Consider the following 17,066-nt stretch of genomic DNA (forward strand, 5'->3'; position numbering starts at 1 on the left):
TTCTATTCTTGGAGGCTGGGCTCTGGTAAGAAAAGTCAGCCTGACCTGGGGTATGGAAGAAAAGGGAGCCTGGCAATGACTCCTGAAGGTCACTTTGTCTAGTGTCCTGCCCCTGAGCAGTATGCATTTGTTCGAGCCCATGAAGAATGACTGTAGGGACAAATTTAACTACAGAGTTTAGTTTTTCTTCATCTCTTTCTTTGGTGGGTGGAAATCAGGCCTGGGGTGACTTATATTTTGTAGGGTGCACCTCTGGGCTAGGTGGTCTTCAAGGTCTCTCAGTGGCTCGTGGGGCTATGACCTTGGGTTACACAATTCTGCTAAGTTGCGGTTGGGGATTGCTCAGGCTGGTTCTCTCCAAGCTGTCTAGGGGTGTCCTGCAGGGCTGAGGGCTTCGATCAGTGTTCTTTGCAGGTCCCTTCCTATTCCTTATAGACATGTAAATATTCAGTGCATGCTGGGTTCCCCAGCACCTGGAACTTAGAGGTCTGGTGTTTCCCCTTGAAAAAGCTCAGTGCTCGATGTGGAGATAAGGCTAATACAGGTGAAATTATCAGAGAACAATACAATACAACAATACAAGTCCACTGTCACATTCTGCTGGCAGCCTTTGAGAACTTGATAGTTCTCTTCTATTGGGGAGTGTGTTACTCCACCTACTGTCTGGGAGGCTTATTCTCTTTGAGTTAGTGAGTAACTTCAGAAGCCACATGTGAAAAGGAAGGGTCCCAGCCAAACAGCAGGGGACTTGACCCAGGAGAGCCCTTGGGGGTGGCCTCAGACAGATCTCTTAAGATACCCATAGGACGACACCGTTCTGTTAAGTGCCAGGGGCATATTGTTGATTCTCATGCCCACGAAGGTCTCAGGAGGGCGGACTTCTTCAAGGGAAACTACGTACTAAGATAGGGACTTGGGCCGTGCTCTGAAGAGGGAGAGGTTTGCAGCACTGAATCCAGATTTCTGGTCAGGGTAGATAGATAGCTTGCACAACGTCAGGGCTTTGGAACCGGGCTTGTCCCGAGTGGAGATGGTGAGACCCTGGTCTGTGTGCCCCTAGGAATTTGTGGGAGTCCAGGAAGAGAAATTGGGGAATAGGGTAAACTCCTTCACACACATGCGGACCCAAGCCCCTGTGCTGTGCAGAATGGAGGGGGTTCTGGGACATAGAAGGTGGATGGAGGGTCGGGGGAAGCTGGCCAGGCCGGAGTCTTTTGGGGAGGCCCATCAAGTAAGGACTCAGGGGAGGTATGGCTTCTCCCTGTCAAACCTTCACCTTGGAGTGAGAGGCCTGTGGAGGAGACAGACGACCTCCGGTCGGTGGAGGGTAGCCGTTCCCAGGCTGAGCAGGGTCCGAGTGTCAGCCCTGGCACGTATATGTGGCAGTTCTGCTGTTAGAGGGTCATCGTTAATGCAGCTCTTCGCCAACTCCTGCCACAGCGCGCTGTGCTGCTCAGCACCCAGCAACGCCTTGGAGCCTGGCCCTGGGCTCCTTCAGAAGCGGAGGAATCAAATCTTCAAATCTCATCTTTCAGAAATTGCATTTGTTATAGTTCTTCCATGCCACAGTGTTTCTGCCAGGCTAGCTCTTAGGGGTGCATTCTCCCCCGGGGAAATTTTGCATGTTATTGGTTCTGTGAATGCCTAGGGGCCTTTGCAATAATTCTGCCTCCCCTTGGGACATAAGCTTTTCCAGGGCTAGAGAACAGCTCTCTTAGGAGTGTCCAGGGCCGAGTTATGCAGGTGGTAGGTACCCCTCTATTGAAAGACACTAGCTAATCTCAGAATTTCTCACTCGCTGAAAGGGATGTTTAAACACAGAATAGCTTACTTTAACAGAAGTAGCAGCAATGGTAATCACCATTCATACAGTCAGCTTTCTCAGATTGCCTTCCTAATTCATTATGGCATTGAGGTGTTCTTCACAGTTTAAAGACAGGAAATGGAAGCTTGCTGAGGTTAAGTGACTTTCCCAGGGGCACACAGCTGGTCAGTGAGAGCCAAGATTTCGTTTTGCCCAACCACAAAGCCTGCGTGCATAGCTCCTGTACTGTCTTGCATTCCATTGCATTTCCCCAATTCTAATTCATTGCTGTCTTCAAGACCTTTATCTGGTCAACTAGAGTGGCTTGGTAACTAAATGGTAGAGAAGAGGAAAATTTTGTCTTATAGGCCCAGGGAAATGGGACCTCTCCCACCACCACCTTCAAGGCTGTGGGTGTTTTGTTTTCTTCCCAAACTTAGATTTGACCTCATCATTTTTCAGGGAAGATAAAAATTGTAGACAGTCAGTCTTTCTATCAAATATTAGCATTTTAGAGATTTGCAGAAAATGAGGTTTGGTTAACTTTTGTTGTCCTGTGCCTTTAGAAAGATCAACAACAATAACAATATAAGAAACTGCCTCATGCATCCGTAAGGGGCACCATAGGTTTTGGCTCCACCTCAGGTATTTGAGTCCCGTTGCTGCTGCTGTTTATCTGGACAACCCTTTAAGAGGCATAAGTCTGTTTTCTTATCCGTGACAGACACAAAAATATTGTCCACTCTTCTCCTTAAGATGTCTCTGGGTTGCACACGAGATAAGTTATTTGAATGTAAGTGCTTCGTAAATCGCTAAGCGCTACCTAACTATAATGCATTATTTTTTTTTTTTTTGGTTTTAAAGAGACATAGTTGACATATAACTTTGCATTAGTCCAAGGTGTACAACATAATGACTTGATGTATGTGTATATTGCAAAATGATCACCACAATAAGTTTAGTTAATATGTAATGCATTATTGTCAGTATGTCTTTTTTTTTTTTTTTTAAATGAGAAACTGAACTCTTGCTACTTTGAAGTTCAGTGTCATGTGGGAGACCCAGAACCCAGGGGCATTTTGGCTGGAGTGTGTTCTGGTGGAAAAGCAATGAGATTGTGAGACAGGATACAGGACTATTAGTCTTCACTCCATCACAAATTATCTGGAAGAGACTGAGCAAGTAATTTAACCTGTGCTGTCATTTTTCAAATGGGGGATAATGATACTCACCTATCATAGTTGTGAAGGTCAAATGAAATACGAAATGTGGAAGAGTTTTGTTCCTGTAGAAAATGTACTGAAAGAGCAGCTATCCCCAAAATAGTTTTTGTTTTGGCCTCTTTTGTTTCTGAGCAGAATTATCTTTAATATTATTTTGCTTGGGGTCATGTGGCATTTGTTGTTTGTGACTTGTGTATGACTCAAAAGGGAGATCATAGTCCTACAGTGTTTCCTTCTAAGGAACATGTGTGACTATATTCTACAACCATACGTTTCTCCCATCTGATTTTCTTGCCTTGACTAAAAGTTTGCTTTTTAGGTAATTTCTGATCTGCATTGAATTGAACGGTTCTGTTGTAACTAACTGGTTATAGTGGTCCCAGTGTTTGCATTATTTCTGTTTTTGGCTCTGAGTGTTAGCTTTTTTACAAAAGGGCTTGTTAGAGCTTCTTCCCAGAAGATAATTGTAAAAATCACATTTATGCAGTGCACAGGGAGACAGAGTGTAAAGATTTTAAATTGATTTACTATTAAAAGAAGACTGTACTTCTAGAGTATAAACTAGTCAGAAGATAGAGAAGGTGAGGAAATAAAGGGGGAAATAAACATGGTCCAGGTAACCTAGAGAGAGACTACTTTGGATTTGATTCATCAAGTTAGTAAAGAAATTTCTATTATTTGCTATAAGAAAGCATTTTCGTCTTTCGCCTCTGTGAACTGTTTGTGCTATGTTGAGCCATCTACTCTTTAGCCATTCCTTCCTTTCACTTGTACCAAGTGGTAATAATGATGTAACATCAACTAACAGTTAACTAAGTGCTTCCCACGCTACCTCATTGAATCCTACCAACTCTATGAGGTTTTTATACCCCTTTTACAGATAAAGACACTGAGACTTGAACGATCAAGTACTTTGCCTAGTGTCACATAGTGAAACGTGAAAGCTGGCACTCAGCTGGACCTCCTTTATCACAGAGGTCCACTCTTCCTGTGATACCCCATGCTAAGCTTCTTAGAACCACATGCTGTCAGAAGGACTCAGAGGTAGGCTGGTTTAATCCAGTCGTTTTCAAAGTTCTTTTTCTAGTGGCAGAATCTAGTCAAACAAGCATATAGAAAGAACACTATAGAATAAAAATGTTTGAATTATTTTTTTGTGAGTCAGCAAAAGCAGTGAAGCTGTTCAGATGAACACTGGGTTTGATACTGAGGTTGGAGACAAGATGGCACTTTTATTCTGGTCCCCGGGATTAGATTATTCCTGTATTTAGCTTTGAGTGTGCGCTATCTGAATGCTAACTCACTCAGTTAAGTGGTTGCAAATAGTTCGGTTTTCCCCCCCTTAAATTTAACCTTGTAAATATCAGGACAGTCTTTCATTCGACAATTGTAAGAAGAAGAAACTTTATTTAATTTGGCAGCACCAGATAATAGGCTGTTGTCCTCCAGTGTGTTGAAATTTGGTATCGAGCATGTTTGAGAGTGCTAACTGCCCTTAAATTATAGTTTCAGAAAATGGTTAAAGTAATTTAAAAGTCAAATTCAAATCAGTCATTTGAAGAAACTCAGAAGCCCTTTGTGGTACCCTAGGGTTCTATAGAACACAGTTTGAAAACACGGGTCTAATACGCTCTTTGAACAAAGGAAATTGAGGCCTAGAAAGTACGAATGGTGGCGGGGAACAGGAACCTGGGACAAAGAAATATTTACTTTTCAAAATTAGTTTTTTCAAGCTTTTCTTGTGTTCTCTGGTTATACAGTAATACATATTCATTTTATAAAAAATGGAAAGGTATAGGAAAAAATATACAGAAGGAAACAAAGGGTAACCCCAGGGTCTCACTGCTGAATAAACAACTATTAACATTTGAGTATGTATAAATTTTTACAACCTTGGGTTCCCGTTGTCTATACAGTCTTGTATCCTATGTTTTTATGTTAATATTACATCATGTGATTCAGTTTCTTAGGATAATGTGGTTCTTCGGCAATTACATAATAGTTTTCACAGATACACCATGATTGAGCCAGTCTCTTACTGACGCACACATTTATATGGTCATCATGCTGTGATGAACATCTTTGCCTATAAATCGTTGTTTCACTGTTTCCTTAAGATAACTTCCCAAAGAGTGAAATTCCTGAATTAAATTTCATTAAAAAAAATTTCCCCTGCAGCCCCTGTCTAACCCATCCCCTACCTCTCAGAGAGTCGAGGGTGTGGCATTTTCTCCTTTCCTGTAGGAGGTTGAGGAGGTAGCAGATGGGGGCTCCATGGGAAGAATTATTTTGAGCATCTTGACCTAAGCCTGTCCACACTTCCTCTTCACAGGCTGTGCTTTTACTGGTTCACATACAGGTGAACTTCATATTTGCCCATAGTCTGGGAGCACAGCAGGCCTGTGGGAGGGGAAAGCTGTTCTTCACTCAGGCCTGGCTCACCTGGGAGTCCACATGTCCTCCTGGGTCACTGTGGGGACCTGGAGCTCCTGAGGCCTTTGCCCAGTGGGGTGTCGGGCGGGACCCCTAGAGGTGACTAGCCGTATGAAGAAGGTAAAAAGAAACACAAACCATTTTCAGCTTTGCAGATCCAACCTTTTAAGCATACCTACATTTACCTGCAACGGCAGTCGTTTTGCATTTTAATGACAAATCAAGTACACTAACTTGCATTTGAAACGAAAGTGCCTTAAATGTCTCTGGCTGTCAGAATGAGATGTTAGGAGCTTGATGAAAAGCGAACAAAGAAGACAAAGTATGAAGCCTGGATACAGTGCAAAATGAAATAAAACCTTGTATGGCCTGTCAGGGGTGTCAGTTGATATTCATATCTAAAGCACATTATAGCATTACTTTGCAGCTCATAGCTTACTCATCTGTCTTTTTTAATTCATCACATTCGAGCCCACATCTTTTAAGTCTCGTGTGTCAACAATGGAAGAAATCTGTTAATTGACAAATGAGTGTCACAAATGTGAATTGGTGCCTTTACATCAGCGGCAGGTGTAGTCTCTTTTGTTTTTTGTTGGATCTATTATTGGCATAAGCCAGTGTAAGACATCTGTCTTTGTCGGAATGAGAAATGACAGGCCTTCTTGGCTGTCATTGTCTTAGTGCGTGCTCATTCTGTGAGATACTGTATAAAGATAAAATGTCAGTTAAAAGAATATGAAAAACTATCTGGAGGAAGTCCTTAAATTACTCAGAGAGGGGATCCGGGAATTGGGATTGGAATTGAAATCTGAGTGTTTCAGTTTGTATCTATCATACCTATTTAAAAATAATATTTCCTGAGTAACAGGATGAGGTTATCAGGCATTTAGGAAAATGTTATGTTGTGCTGGTATAATTAGCTTTATAAGATGGGGAGAAAAATCTACCTTTGCAAGATATGAATTTATTTATTATAAGGTCATCTCTCAGACAAGTATGGAATTGTCTCAATAAAAGCACTCCAGGTAGGATTCCGGGTGTTGATTTGCATGTGTTTTGAAATATTGAAATTGTTCCCCTCCAATTTCTTTTTCGGTTATGTTCCTATCTGAAACCGATGAGAAGCATAATGAAATAAAAAGCAGCAGTTGTGGAGTGATGAGACAATTAGTGGGGAGAAAACTGTTAGTATCACTGAGCTCCTGGTGGGTTTAGAGATGTGGGCGAGTCTGGACACCCGCTGCTGTGCTGTTAGCTCAAGTTATTGCTGGTAGGAGAGAAGGGGAGTCTCAGGTGAGCAAGGAGGTCTGATGGTGGAGGAGTGTTCCTGCTGCCTCTTCTGTCTGCTGCAGTAGGAGATGGAGAGCGTAGACATTTAGAGCAGATAAGCATGGGTGAGCTCCGCGGGGCGTGTCCTGGTTATAGGATGGGTGGACCCTTAGGGAGCACTTCCCACGCTTAAATGTATACACAAATCCTCCGTGGTCTTGTTCGAGTGCTGTGTCTGATTCAGTAGGTCTGGGCTTGGGCCTGAGCCTCTGCATTTCTAGCACAGTCCCAGGTGCTGGTGACCTGCTGCTTTGCAGACCCGAGTGGAGTATCACGGAGTTCAGTTCATCTTCCCACAGACCATTTGACGGACTCCTGTAGGGTGCTGAGAAGGGGGAAGTCTGGGATGGACTAGATGGTTCTGGATGATTTCTAGGTCATGAAGTACCGTATTTGCCAGCGTATAAGACGATTTTTTGGCCCCGAAAAATATGCCTCCAAGTTGGGGGGTCGTCTTATACGCCAGGTACACTTCAGATAGACTGCCCATAGTGCTTGCCCCGTGCCATAGTGGCCTCCCGATGCCCGCCCACTTCATTCCACATACCGTTCAGGCATCAGCAGCGCTGCTGGGTGTATGCTCGGCTGTTATGCGATTTTGCTGTTATGCGATTTTACCACACTCGCAAAATCGCACACAGCCGAGCATACACCCAGTATGATAGCGCAAAATCGCGAATCGCGATACCATACTGGGTGTATGGTCGGCTGTGTGCGATTTTGCGAGTGTGGTAAATTCGGGTTACCGTATATTTCTTTACATATGCATTGAAGATTCGCGATTTTGCGCTATCATGGTGCCTGTTAGAATGTTGAAGAGCTCGCACTTGCGCACTAGTGAGGTCCCAGGGAGATGCTGATGCAAGGGTGGACCAGACTGCTATAGTGACAGGGCGGGCAAACAGGGAGCAGGGACCAATCAAATCAGGCTTTGTGTACAGCCAACAGCCAACCACAATACTGCACCATTGTACAGTACAGCATAGAAAATGTCGACCAGTCAAACCCCTATCATCCCTATCATGGCACCAGCCAAAAGAAAGAAGTATGATGCAAATTTTAAACTGAAAGTTATTTGGTGTGTGGAAGGTGTGCGGAAGAGGGGGTAGTCTTATACGGCGAGTATATAACAAACTCTGTATTTTGAGTGGAAATGTTAGGGGGTCGTCTTATACGCCCAGTCGTCTTATACGCCGGCAAATACGGTAATTTTTTTCTGTAGAAATATTTCTAGCCCCTTCGGAGGAGGCCCAGACTGATGAATTTTCCTGTAGCTCCATGTGGCTGGGGGACAGGCCTCTTTCCTAGTCTAAGGTACCCCGTCTTCTCTGAGGGAGTTGGCTGTGTGTGTGCATGTACTGCACATATGCACTCATGGTTTAATTAAGGAAGGGCATGTACCAAACCTTGTGTGTGTGGGCAGAACTTGTGGGTTTTTGAGTATATGTAGTGGTGTATTTGGGGACAGGCAGGCAAGAAGCCTGAGTGTATGCTATTTGTTTGTGTGTGATAATGTAAACATGTCTGTGTTTGCTATATGTTTGGGGACAGGTGTGTACCAAAATATGGGAGATGGTGTGTGCGTGTGCGTGTGCGAGAGAGTGTGTGTGCGTGCTACGTGCAGCACTAGGGCTCCTTAGCTGAAGGGCTGCTCAACTGAATAATCAGATCGATCACATACATGTGAGGGAAAAACTGCATAGGGATTTGCTGCTGGGGTTAGAGCTTGTCCTTTGGTGTCGTTAGTTTTGGGTAAACATATTTGCCTCCAAGGTTCCTCCTGGCCCACTGCCGTGGAAGCTGATGGCAGTGTTTAGTTTCAGAGGGAATGGACCCCTGGAAAAGTTAGACAGCATTACTGGCATCTGCGGAGGGCCTCAAATTATCGGAGGATCAAGGGAGGGCAAAAACGTGTGGGTCCGCAAGACTATACACTCACCTCCCTTTTTTTTTTCTTAATTTCATCTAGAATCATGACTCAGAGCACAAAGCACCTCTTTTCAAGTAAACTAATAATGAACTAATGAGTAATTGGGAGGATGAAACTGGTATTTTTTTTGTGAGGGAACTCAGGAAAGCCAGTGGTTCTTTTTCCAGACTTTTCTTTCCTTCCCCTAGGCCTCCTCCTTTCAAATTCTATATATTGCAGACCTCTTCCTGGCTGACCCTTAAATGCTCTGTTCTGGAGGAACTTTTAATTTTGGTTTTTAAATTGAAACAAGACTTACCTGAAGGGAGTGAGGCAAGCCAGAGAGAAAGAAAGGGAAATGGCCCATCTGAAAAGGCACGTAAGTTGTACCATATACCTCTTTCACTATAAACTAGAATGTCTTTGTCACATTGTGAGAGGCGTATTTTGCTTTCTGCGGAGGTGCATTAGTAAAAAGGAAGTTGCCTGATTACAAAGAGTATACGTGTGTGTCCTAGCACATGTTTCCCTGCTCGTCTTCTAAAAATGGGCAAGGCATGCACATCTATCTTGTGTTTATCCACACACATGTCTGTGTGTGCAGACATAGGCCAGATCCACACACAGACGTCCTTTTGTACGCATACTACGGGACTAGGTACATCAGAAAACCGTTTTCTGTGCCGCTCTTGGTTTTTCATTGCTGGCTGTCACAGAGAATCTGAAACAGACAACAATTTATTGGGTAGTATTTAGAAACATGTCGGTGGTAACGACTGCAACTCTGATTTCAATTAACACCCACTAAATTTAGGCTAATACAGTGCATTTGTAGACCTGTTGAATGTGCTTGGCATCATATTGCAAAAAACTAAAGTGGTCATGGTTTAGCATACGTTATGCTGACCACTGCTTTCACATCTTCTCTCCATCCCTGTCAATCTGGCACATAGGGGTGAGATCCCCCGTGAACTGCGGAGTCTTGGAAATTCTGTAAGTTTGAGTTTTTATAAAATGACCTTTCAATTGCAGAGAGCACAGTTAAAGTTTTAGCGTCCAATTTTGCTTAATGAAATACTACTTTGGAGTTCATAATTCATCATTTTTCACACCCTGCTCACCCCCTTTTCTGGCTATTTGGGTGAAAACAGCTGGGGAAGTGCTGCATTTTATGATTAAGGCACTAAAAGATTAGCCGTAGGCACTGCCCATCTATGGGGCTACAGAATTCAGGCTGCTGACAGCAGATCTGTTTTGAATCGTAGTCAGATTAAAGTGAGTGAAAATCATTTGGGGGCTGAGGGCTCGAAAGGTCACACGTGTAATGAATTGTGGGTGCTTGCCTGGCTTCCCAGGCGAGAACCGTAAGCAATTATTAAATGCCATTGTGCATTGGGAAGGGTCGGCTGGTGGTGACTTTGAAACTTTCCAGAAACAAGGCTGGAGATTGCAAAAGGTAGTAATAAGGCATTGGATAGGAGAGGATTTGGAGGGCTGTTGCCTTGTGTATTTGGCTTTATTTGGGGAGCGATTTTTATTTCCCTCCCATCTTCAGTTTGCACTGAGTCTGTAGTGATGGCACCAGCAGGTTCCAGGGGATGGGGTCTTGCTTGGGTCTGTGGGGGAAGCCCTGATGGTACCTTTTTTGTTTTTGACTTGGTAAGTTCCTTCAATAGGTCCCTGCTTTTTCTGGATGCTGTGGGAGTCAGGGGGTTTGCTTTAGCCCTCAGCTGTTCTGTAATCATTGACCCATATTTATCCACAAACTCCTTTCTATTCATGGAAGCCTCTCTACCCTGGCCAGGCATCAGGGACTGATAAAAAGGTATGAGTCTCCTTCCCTTCTGAAGATGAGGCTGGGGCTGCCTTGGTTAAGTGATGTGGTACTTTATCCCTTCCTCAGGGTTTTCCATCTCAGGCGGTATGGCCTAGCCCTGTGGACAGGTTCCAGAAAGTTCTTCATCACAGAACAAGAACGGCCCCTGCTGAATTAACCCTTCTCATATTTGACATTGATCTCTCCCACTTCTAAACCATGCCCCCCTCCCTGGATTCTCCTTTAGTATTTGATTCTGGAGAAACCTTCTCTGAAATGGAAAGCAAAGCCAAAAACAACAACACAAACTTAAATAATAAGGTTTAATTGGTTTTCTTTCAGTGGCTCAATCAATTTAGTCAGTTACTGCGTGCTCGCTCTGTGCCAGGTGGAAGGCTACGTATTAGAGGTGCCGAGAGGATTGCCATCCCCACAGAGGAGACAGACATAGAAGTTGGTAACTACAACTCAGTCAAGTGATGAAATATGGAGGGCTGCACAGGGTACGGATGTGGAGGAGTGGCCGTTCACCAGTCCCAGGGTGTAGCAAGGAAGGTTTCCTGGAGTGGCAGCATGTCTGAGCTGAATCTGAAAAGATGAGCAGGATGAGCCATGTGGGAGGACCAGGAAAGACATTTGTGGCAGAAGAGCCAGTGTGAGCAATGGCGGGGAAGGGTGAAATAGCCGGAGCCAAGGCTTGGCTTGCTCTGGTGGATGACTTCCCCACTGGCCATTTCATGGCCAGGGCAGCGTTTGACCCCTAGTGGTCTCTGGTTTATTTACCAAACACATATTAAGTGTTTACATTTTTTCAGACACTGTCCTAGATGCTTGAGCTACGTCAGGGAATGAAGCAAAGACCTCTGCCCTCTGTGCCTCTTGTTTTTCCTTCCTCTTCTTTTTCCCGCCTAAATTTCCCCTACTTTTTTTTTTTTAAAGATTTTTATTAAGATATAGCTAAAATACAGGTATATATCATCGTTATTCAACAGTACCCACACCTGGCACTGTACAGAGTTATTACCACGTTATTAATTATAGTCCCTATACTGAAGAAGTGATTACCAGGGTAAATCCAGCCACCATCTGACACTAGCCTTCTTTCTTTATGATAAGGAATTGGTCGGTCAGGATAATGAGAAAGAGGATGGGGGAAACAGTGTGCAATGTGCTGGGTTCCTGGAAGACCTCACACCTGTGTGTGGATGAGTTGTGGGGACCAGAGGCAGCGCCAGTGCCACGCGTCAAGGTTGCAAGTTTATCATCTTCCCTGATTCCTCATTGCTCTATGGTACCCCCATTCTCTACTTCCTTCTCTCTTTACTAAGACACCTGCCGCTTAGCCATACTGAGGTACGACTAGCTGATACCAGTATAAAACCCCCGAGGAATAGCGGCATTATTCCGGTGATTAATCCTAATGTATCAAGGACTAATGGTGGAGCATCAGGCATCTTGGACCAGGCCTGAGGATTTGCTTTTAGGGAGGGGTGCCGGGGTGCTTAGGGGCATTCATAATAGCCCCAAAGGACGTCACATAGGTGGTAGTCACTCTCCCCCACACATAAGTTCTTTTGCTCCAGTTGTTAATTGGATTCTATTTAGTTAATTGGATTCTGTTGGCAGGGAGAGGACAGATTGTTGGCTGTGGTGCAAGGATGTAAAAAGAAGGACTATTAGACATCTAGCATCATCTTCATTACTGTGTGATCATTGCATGTAGGTGATAGGGCAGCCATCGTCTCTATCTAGAGATCTTTCTGGAAGGTGGTCTTCCAGAAGGTCGATTTGCTTCAAGAGATACCAGTGTGACAAAACACACACATCTCAGTCAGCAGTAGACTCCCTCTGTGATGGCCCTACCAGCTCTATGGCTTAGAGTTGGGTTGGATGTTTCTTTTGCTTTTGAGTTTCTGCAGTTAAAATGATGATAATTATTTCTTTTTGGTTCAGTGAACTGGGAAAGAAAGGAAGCTTTTTTTCCTCCTGTGGCAGAAGGATTTTGCAGGTCTTTGGGGGAATGTCGGGTACAGGGTTTGGGAGGGGGGAGGGCAGGAAGGCTGAATACCAAGCCCCGACACAGGGTGGGGTGGGAAGGTAGGACCCTGTCTGCATTATTGGTCCATGGCGCCCATCCAGCCTATGGCCTCTCTCACACAAAGCCTTCGTTCTGATTAATGGCATCCATGTCTGGGAGGCATGGATTGTATTAGGCCTTGTTTAAAAGTGCTTGCTATACATTCACTTCCCCTGGAAGTGCACCAAAATAGGATGAGAGGAAAAAAGGGAGCAAGAGAAAGAGCCGGCATTTGGAAAGGGTAGAAAGGAAAGCTTTTTTCACAAATGCTTTCTGTGACTTTCTGTACTCTTCGAGGCTTTATCTCTGTAGGGCTCTTATGGGAGAGCAAGGGGAAAAAGTGAAGACAGACATCTTGGGAAAGAAGATGGGTTTCTCTGCCAAAACTCGGAGATGGTGCTGGCTCTCTTGGCTTTATAGAAACTCCAAGAAATCTGCTGACATTTTAAAGGGGGGGAAAAAGAGAGATGATTTATGATGACATCACATGTTGCCCAAGCAGATCCTGTGAGAGGAAAATGGCTTTTATAGAGAGCATGTTGCAATAAAGAAACAGTGAATCACTGGGGGAACACCGTCAACTGAAATGCCTTGAGTTATTTGCCTTAACCCTTGCCCTCCCCCCTCAACCCAACCAAAGGCCTTAGCAGCTTCTAGGGCCTTGCTGTGAAGGGGTTCAGAGAGCCTGAGCCCAGCTTGAACCCAGAGTGTGCTGTCTTCTGTCTTCCCCATCTCCCCCATCCCAACCTTTCTGATGACTTTGATTGCATCCTTGGTTCTTAGCTTCCTGTAGGATAAGGTGGGTGTGCAGGTGTTGCACTGGCTGCCTCTGCATTTATGTGTAGTTTTGGGGAGTGTGCTGCCCCTGTATGTTCAAGTGGTAGGTGCTGGAGGAAGACGGAGGGGTGGGTGAGAAGAGGAGAGCCAGTGACTTTTTACATTTCTCAGCGTGGCAAAACAATGCGGGATTTTTGCAGAGGGGTGTGGGTTGTCACAATGCTTGTTCAGGGGAAGAACCAGGGGGTTGGTGCTGGGGTGAGGGATCTAGCCTTTGGGCCCAGCAATCACGGAGTTGTGTTTTGAACCTCAGACAAGGTTCAGGGCCTGGTGTTGGTCCCCAGGGAGTTCTCGTTCTTTGTTGTGTGCTGTGGCTTTTTACCCCCAGGGTACCAGTCTTGGATCTCAGCAACATGACAGATGGAGTCCAAAAGGCTGTCTTACTGGCCCCACGCTTCTGGTGCTTTGATGCATTTCTCTTTTTAATGACACATTCTCCCTTTTCCCTCAAGACTCCAGTACCTTCCTGCTTTCCTTCTGCCGTCATCAAAATAGTCGGAGGATCAGCTCAGGACCCCTTTCATATTCAGGTTGAGTGGACAGAGTGGATTCTAACTCTCTTGTGCGTATCTGTCTTTCTGTAAAGATGATATCCTAATGCTGAAGGACAGATTCATTTGAAGGGGTTTTTGCCATTAGAAAGGGATTTTGGGTGTCCTTGGGCCATGTCGGTAGGGGTGAGTTTAGTTTTTTTTTTAATTAATTAGATTTATTGGGGTGACAATCGTTAGTAAATTTACATAGATTTCAGGTGTACAATTCTGTATTACATCATCTATAAATCCCATTGTGTGTTCACCACCTAGAGTCAGTTCTCCTGCCATCACCATATATTTGATCCCCCTTACCCTCATCTCCCTCCCCCCACCTCCCTTACCCTCTGGTAACCACTAAATTACTGTCTGTGTCTATGAGTTTTTGTTTCTCATTTGTTTGTCTTGTTCTTTTGTTGTTTTTGGTTTATATACCACATATCAGTGAAATCATAGGGTTCTCTGCTTTTTCTGTCTGACTTATTTCGCTTAGCATTATACTCTCAAGATCCATCCATGTTGTCACAAATGCTCCTATATCATCTTTTCTTACCGCTGAATAGTATTCCATTGTGTATATATACCACAACTTCTTTATCCATTCATCTATCGAAGGACATTTTGGTTGTTTCCATGTCTTGGCCACTGTAAACAAAGCTGCAATGAACATTGGAGTACACGTGTCTCTATAGAGAAATGCTTTCAGATTTTTTGAGTAGATACCCAGGAGAGCGATTGCTGGGTCGTATGATAATTCTATTCGTAATTTCTTGAGAAACCTCCACACTGCCTTCCATAGCGGCTGCACCAGTCTGCATTCAGTGTGGGTGGGTTTGGGAGCAGATAGTTGGTGGGGCTGGTGGTAGGGTTGATGGTGCTTGCCCACGCTAGAATGGCCTTAGTGGCTCAGACCTAGTCTCTCTGTGGAGCGGTCCTTTCCAGTCTGAACAGCCCCGCTGAGTGTTGGGAACAGTCATGCCCCCAAGAGTACATGAGTTTTGGGAATCCTCCCTCAGAAGGGCCAGTCACTTTCTAGGTGATGGTTAGGAGATCTTCAGGCTTCAGTACTGGCCAACCCATCCCAGCCCATGCGCGGCCCTGCTTTTCTGTATCCTGGAAAGATTCAGTCCAGTCCTGGGAGGTCTTTGAAGCTTCAGGCCTTCCCTGTGGAATCACCAGCTCTGGCCCAGGGCACATCTGTGCTGCAGAGACGCTGCCAGTCGGTTGCTCCTGGGCTTTCTGCCTTGAGCAATGAATAGTGGCTCCAGAGAAGAGAAGTGGCCTGATCAAGGTCATGTTTTTGGTGTCTGCTAGAGATAGGCATTTCCTAATGGTCTTTTTTTTTTTTTTTTTTTAACAACCATAGGTAGTAGTAGTAATAAACCATCCATTATCCCATCACCTTTATCCTGCTTTTATTGAGGTCTGAGGATATAGCAGTAAGAAAGTCAGTCCCTGCCTTCAAGAAGTTCCTCCTCTGCGTTTAAAAAAAGCTTACTTGTTTTTTTTTCTGTTGAAAAAGACCAAATTTCATCCAAAGAGCTATGGCTCACCCTGCCATACAATGTGGAAGTGGAGGGAGTTGAACTTCGGTTCTGTGCCAGGCATTTGAAGACTGTTAGCAACCCTGTAAGGTTGTTTTTATTACTCCCTTTTATCTCTAAGGGAGTAGAGGTGAAATCTGCCTGTGGTTTCAGAGCTCCTAAGTTTGCAGTCCGTATTAGACCTTGGTTCTGTCTATTCCGAGCCTGTGCTACCTCTAACTGCACTGTGCTTTTGGGAAGGGTACACATACTGTTTTGAGTTCTGCTGTTTTTCACTTAACATGTCAAAAACATTTTTCTGTATTTCTTTGGTATTCATGATAATCTCTTTAAATGACTACATGATTTTTCTCCCTATGCTGATGTACTCTAATGTAAACCAGTCCCTGAAATAGTGAGTGCTTATTTCTAATTTCTTTGATGTTGGAAATTGAGTGGAGAGTGGTCAGGCCACCCCATCCCCCCCACCATTCCCTAAAAGGAGCAATTGGCCAGCACAGATGGAGCCTTGTAAGGGTCTCCAGGTTCTTGGAGGAGCATTTCGCCCTTCATCTGTGAAGATTTGTGGAAGGAGGGATTCACTTTTTGTCCTTGACCCTCTGGGTTTTGCCTCAAGTCAGACTTCCTTGCGGGGTATTTCAGAGATTCTTAACTTCCCCCCCTTTTTCAGGGAGAGTCAAAACCATTTTGCCAGGCTGGTCCCTGGTCCCTTCTATCTAACTAACTTGTCCACCTTATTCGCTAGTCCTAAATCCATTCTTTTTACCTGGAATGTTCCCTGTTTCCACCTCCCCCAATCCTTCTCTACCTAACTGTCCAGCCTTTAGACTTCAGCTCAGTATCTACAGCCTCCGGGCCCTGCTGCCAAAGTTGATTTCTCTTTACCTCAAACTCCTTGAAACCCCACCCTTTTCTACTTGACACCAAATTATATGCTGTCACATGAAGTCCTATCTCCTCAAAACTGGGTAAGGAAAGAGGCGGGGGGTGGGGGGAGTGGGGGTGTGTGTGTCTCACATTCATGTTCCCAGTGTGCTTCCATTGTTGTCTCGTTTTGTCCTCATAACAACACTTTGAGATTGGATTTATAATACTTTTGCTTCACCGTGATGAGGGGTTCAAGTTATCGCAGGCAGGGCAAGAAACAATGAATGCCATGTAAGTGACAGAACTCCCAAATGGCAGGAATCATTTCTTTACCTTGTTATACCTTCCCCTTTCTAGTCGATGGGCAGTGCAAGACACAAAGTAGGTGTTCATTAAAAGCTTGTTGAATTTGTAACTTTAGCTCAAAATGGTCCTATCCTGTTTAATAAGATACTAAGTTGCTTTTTAGAGACATTAGTCCAAAACCACAAGTCATGAAGCCAAAGCAGGGTGGAAGAGAGAACTTCGATCTCTCTCTCTCTCTCTCTCTCTCTCACACACACACACACACACACACACACACACACACACACACACTCACTCACCCAAAGAACCGGGACATAACTGGAACTTAAACACTAAACCCCTTTCAGAAGCAAAAGGTCCACTGTCCAGGAAGATCAGTGCTGATTGA

General features: G+C 44.5%; 1 protein-coding gene across 2 annotated transcripts in view; it reads left to right on the plus strand.

Annotated features, from left to right (window-relative positions):
• LRMDA (leucine rich melanocyte differentiation associated) overlaps positions 1–17,066 on the plus strand; it is a 1,035,628-nt gene that overhangs the window by 17,790 nt on the left and 1,000,772 nt on the right. The window lies entirely within an intron of this gene.

This window comes from Rhinolophus hipposideros (assembly GCF_964194185.1).
Source record: "Rhinolophus hipposideros genome assembly, chromosome: 15".
Taxonomy (NCBI): domain Eukaryota; kingdom Metazoa; phylum Chordata; class Mammalia; order Chiroptera; family Rhinolophidae; genus Rhinolophus; species Rhinolophus hipposideros.